The sequence below is a fragment of the Porites lutea genome, chromosome 8, assembly GCF_958299795.1.
Source record: "Porites lutea chromosome 8, jaPorLute2.1, whole genome shotgun sequence".
NCBI lineage: Eukaryota > Metazoa > Cnidaria > Anthozoa > Scleractinia > Poritidae > Porites > Porites lutea.
The window spans coordinates 16269822-16275487 of record NC_133208.1 but is presented as its reverse complement, the minus strand read 5'-3'; the positions used below and the strand labels follow the sequence as shown (position 1 = coordinate 16275487).

At 37.4% G+C, this 5666-nt stretch overlaps 1 long non-coding RNA gene across 1 annotated transcript in view; it reads left to right on the top strand.

Annotated features, from left to right (window-relative positions):
• Nucleotides 1-4837, top strand: part of LOC140945837 (uncharacterized) — a 6127-nt gene extending 1290 nt beyond the window's left edge. Inside the window, exons 2-3 of the long non-coding RNA XR_012166761.1 lie at nt 1-92; nt 4770-4837. The exon at nt 1-92 is cut by the window's left edge and continues 65 nt beyond it. This is a non-coding gene — a long non-coding RNA (uncharacterized lncRNA). The remainder of the gene's footprint in view (nt 93-4769) is intronic.
• Nucleotides 4838-5666: the final 829 nt, after the last annotated feature.

The window sequence follows — 5666 nt, the reverse complement described above, 5'->3', positions numbered from 1 at the left end:
ATAATGGAATTATCGTTGAGTGCAAGGAAACAAGATCAAAGATCAAGTGGTGGCAAGAAAGCATCACAAACAGTCTTTAACAAGGACATGAGGTAGCTAAAATAGATTTAAATAGGACTTAAATTGATAGTAGAACTGAGGCACGCCTAGTACCTACAATGAACTACTGGTACAACAAAAATGAATAAATACATATAAATAATACGTCCACTGTTTCTTAAGCACTAAGCCCCACCAACTATACCAACCACATTAGAGCGGTTTTCATTTGAGTGTCGAAAAGTAATTGGTTTTGCACTTTCGACACGATGCGATTGGCTTAAAAGATTCGCGCCACTTTTTCATCCAATCAGAAGTAAAACCAAAGCCAATTGTGACGCGCTCGCATGCATTTTCCCGCGCTTTGCGTCAGCCACATGTAAATACTTCGAGTTTTGATTGGTTCAATGTATTGTCTGTGTCCTATGTGATTGGCCAGAGTAATTACTTTGGTTTTGGTTTTACGACACTCAAACGAAAACCACTCTATTTACATCCACCCACTCTTAAGTACATCAAACTTAACTGGACTATAGTCAAATAAGACTCGGTTATACCAACTCACAGCGCAAACTATACCAGGCTACATTCACTTTCATCCAGTTAGAATACTCTTACGTACACCCAACTAAACTGAACTACAATAAACTACCCTCAGTTATTCCAGCTAAGGGCTAACTACGCCAAGCTACATAATTGTACATTTACATTCAATCACTCTTAAAGAGTATATGACAGGTAATAGGCCATTTGCAATAAGAGGTCATGTGACATCGTTTTTATGAAATTGAAAGTTATATGATTTTTTCTCAAAAAACGATTAGTGGGTCATATCTTTAACGTGAGTATATTAAAGATGAAACAACAACAACATGATATTAATTTGAGGAGGACTCGGAAAAAAAAATCCGAGTCCCAGATGGGATTTGAACCCACGACCCTCCGTGATCTAGTCGGATGCTCTAACCACTTGAGCTACTGGAGACTCTATGGTGAGCAAGGGCCAATTTGTGGGTCTCGACTGGAACCGCATCACGCGCCAAGTAATGATAGGCACATATACTCACTTTGGAGGTTGGTTGGCCGCATCTTTGATATGCTTTAAGGTGACAGCGCGATGCTGTTAGTGAGTTCTTCACTTCTTGTGTGCCTATCATTACTTGGCTGTGTAGCCGCGTGATGCGGTTCCAGTCGAGACCCACAAATTGGCCCTTGCTCACCATAGAGTCTCCAGTAGCTCAAGTGGTTAGAGCATCCGACTAGATCACGGAGGGTCGTGGGTTCAAATCCCATCTGGGACTCGGAATTTTTTTCCGAGTCCTCCTCAAATTAATACCATGTTGTTGTTGTTTCATCTTTAATATACTCACTTTGGAGGTTGGTTGGCCGCATCTTTGATATGCTTTAAGGTGACAGCGCGATGCTGTTAGTGAGTTCTTCACTTCTTGTGTGCCTATCATTACTTGGCTGTGTAGCCGCGTGATGCGGTTCCAGTCGAGACCCACAAATTGGCCCTTGCTCACCATAGAGTCTCCAGTAGCTCAAGTGGTTAGAGCATCCGACTAGATCACGGAGGGTCGTGGGTTCAAATCCCATCTGGGACTCGGATTTTTTTTCCGAGTCCTCCTCAAATTAATATCATCATATCTTTAACAAAATAATAGTGATTTGGTTTTGCAAACCTGCACCATTTTCTTAAAATGAGTAAGTTCGTAGCTGGTCACCTGAACAAAATGTGATTTTTAAAATTATGAATTACCCCTTTCTGAACACAAACTTTGCACTTAAACCTCAAGGAAAATGTTGAAAAGTTGATGTGGGAACGTTTACAGCACATCTCAGCGTAACTATTAAACGTTTAACAAGATCTAAGCAAAAAGTAGTTTTGGCCGCCATTTTGGGCCTCCAACATGGCGGCCAATACAAATGATATTACTTTGTTGAAAAATCAAAGTGCCATAAAATATCTCCCTTAAATGCGTTTCCTCTCAAATTTTCAGGTGGAAGACTCTTCGAAGTTTTTGCCTTAGGTTCTTTGGTAGTCCATATGATAATTATTTACAATTATCAAGTCTACGCGTGACAAACGCATGCACAAGACGTGTTTTGAGACCTTCATCATATAAAAATCTTTAAATACGGGCAACGTGTTAAATGTGAAAAAATGACGTCAGCTGCATTCGAACTGTAGACATCCTCAAGACGTAGTGCTAAGACTGTTTTAGGTCGATGTTGAGATCTTATAATAATAAATTCGGTCTTACTTTTGTTGAGCTTCAAGCTGTTAATAGTCATCCATTCGTCAATGCCTTTCATACAAGATTGAGTAATTTGGACCGATTGATCGAGAGAAGATGATTCAATAAACAGATACAATTTAGTGTCATCTGTAAAAAGACAACGACAACGAAAATCCTTCTATTTACCATTATCTTGTAACTGAATTTTTGACTGGTACATTTTTGCAAATCATTCTACTTTCTGACCATACCCGTCAATTTGGCCGGGCAAAAGGGCGGACATTTTTGGAGGTACAAAAAATATATTTTGCAAGATTTAACTTTTTAAATACATATTTTGCGCATTATTTAAGAATTTTAAACGTCAAAATTAAAATTTGTCATATACATTTTAAGATCACCAACTAAACTTAGCTACAAAAAATTACAGTCAGTTACATGTGACCTTCAACTATGCCAATAAAAGCTAGAGTCATTCACATTCAGTCCAGTCATTCATATCCAATTTTTTTGATATTTGGCAGAATTTTACTTTTATCGTATTTTCAATAATGAAAACTTTAAAATGAAAGTTGAACAGCCGAATTTTGTGGCACATTTAATAATTACAGTACAAATATATTATTGATTATCCAAAAACCCGTCTGTTAAAATTTAGTCAAATAAGTTTCAAATGGTAATGATTAATTATAGTAGGCTGTGTGCAAGTTTGAAGGAAAATCTAATGAGCGAATTTTATGTAAACTGAGCAAAAGTGAAATTTTAAGGTTGTATTCAATCGTTCATGTTAACATGGAAACGACGACAACGTCAAATTTTACCTGTCAATCAAATTCTTTCATCAGTATATTTTTCACTTGCCAAATTTCAACTTGTGACCTGCAACCTTTCTTTTGCCATGATTTGACAAAATAATGACATATACTTACAAACTGCCAAAACTATGTCAGCCACCTTAATATGGACACCTTATTATTACGGACAGTTTGCTTTGTCCCTGGGGAAAGAAAGCCCTTTCATTTCTCTAAAATTCAACCCGCTTAATACCGACAGCCTGTAAATACGGACGCTTTCTATGGCCCCCTTAGTGTCTGTATTAATAGGGTTTGCATAACTGTACCATCTTACACCCAGTTGTGTCAAGCTAGGATCATTCACACCCAGTCACTCTTACTTACATCCAACTATGTCAAGCTAGGATCATTCACATCCAGTCAATCTTAATTAGACCCAACTGTGTGAAGCTAGGATCATTCACATCCAGTCGCTCTTACTTACATCCAACTAAACTAAACTACAGCAAACTACACTCAATTACAGTTGAACCTCCATTACACGGCCACCCTCGGGATACCAGCAAGTGGCTGCTTAATAGAGTTGCGTCTTAACTAAGCATAACATGATCATAATCTTGAGCCAAAAAATCACTTTGTTTAAACAAACACGTAAAGGGAGCAATATTACTGGTCCACATTTCGTCGTTACCTATCTCGGACTGTATTTCTTCATCATATTCTTGAAATAAAACCAAACTAAGTTTATCAAGTGCTTGATGGCCTCTTAATAGAAGTGACACTACAATTGATCATTGGCCACTTAATAGAAGGTTGCCGCTTAATAGATGGCAGTTTAATGGAGGTTCAACTGTGTATCAACCACCAGCTAACTGCGCCAAGCAGGTGCCATTCACACCCACTCACTCTTAAGTACAGCTGTAGATCCATTGAAAGTGAACTATTGGCTACACACACTTGTACCAACCCACAACCAACTACACAAAGCAAGAATTACATCCACTTACTCATTTCAGAGTAAGTACTTAAAAGTACATGCAACCGATCAAACTGCACTCAACTATACTAACCCATAACCAACCACTCCTAGCTACATTTATTTGCTTTGATTCACGGTTAAGTACATCAACTACTTTCCTGAGAGTACCCTCGTACTCTCTGTTCTTAGTTATATTAATCCACACTCAACTATGCCAATCTACACTCAGTTACACCGAAAAATATTGGAACAGTACTGAACAATACTGAAGTAGATTAATGTTCAGTGTAGATAAGTATTATGTTCTCAGCTCTTCTAACACACACCCAACTACACTAAAAAGCCCCAGTCAGTTATTTACTACTTATAGTAATAGACCTTTTTAGCTTGTATGTTTTGTTCCGATTTTGTTTTCCTATTTCAGACCACGTGATGTCAACCCAGAGAACTCGGTTTCTTTGAAATGTCGTCCTACGTACGTGCATCTCTAAGTGCATATGTATGCTTAATTTATGAAAAGACAAATTCTCTTGGTCTGAATTGGGAAAAAAACAAAACATTAAAAATAAAAAGGTTCATTTGTTGCTTAGTTTATACAATCCCAATTTTTCTTTCATTTTCATTGGTTCATTTTCATACGGGATGCACGTGTTTCTAGTTAATTTACTACTGACTCTCTTCACTTACTTATTCTCTTACTTGTTGTCTTTCTTATAGAAGAGCACGTGAACCATGGCAGTTAAAGCTACGACAAGAACCAGGATGGTACCAAGCACAGACTGATGGTGGACTAAAGGATAATGGCATTATTGTGTAACAACAACAGTCACATCAAGGTCATGGATGGCGGCAAACAGCTGTTGGAATGGTAAGGTAAACTGACCATGGGGAGGCACTAACAAGAAGCTAACTAAAAGGCAATGGAGGCCAATGGTTCCAAGCTCTCAGTATGGTTTGTATACAGCATAATAATATTATACCAGTAACTGGGTGATAATTAAATTACATAGTATAATATACATTGAATATCAGGGTCTTGGTCATGCTGATCCTTTTATTTTTATAGCATTAAAATTAATGATACTTTAAGATATTATAATATTATATTTTTTTCATGTAGGAGACTACAGCATTATTGTGGTTTGATTTTGCCTTGGTTTAAGAAGATTCATCTAAGCATTTTAGGTGTTTTTTTTTTTGTTTTTTTTTTCGTTGTTGTTGTTGTTGTTGTCTTGTATTTTTTTAAAAGGAAGTTTATTTTGAAAGCTACATCAGTAGTATTAAAAGGGTTTGAATTCTCACCAAGCAATTCAAGCCACAACTGACCATTAGAATTACAATAATTATAATTTATTAAGCTAAGTATTATCATTCCGGTATTCACAGCTAAGGAAAGTACACACCAGACATTTCCAAATAAATTGGCCAGGAAAAATTTAGCTTAAAATTAACATTTGAATTGCTATTAATAATCCCAAAATCACTGACCCAGCCCGGGAGGTCTGAATGCGGGGTACAGCTGGCCCAGGGTTTTCCTCCTAGGAGCTAGTGGACGTACGGGGAGGTTTTTCACCCAGCTGTTGTTCCACAACCCCCATTCAATCTAAATTGTGA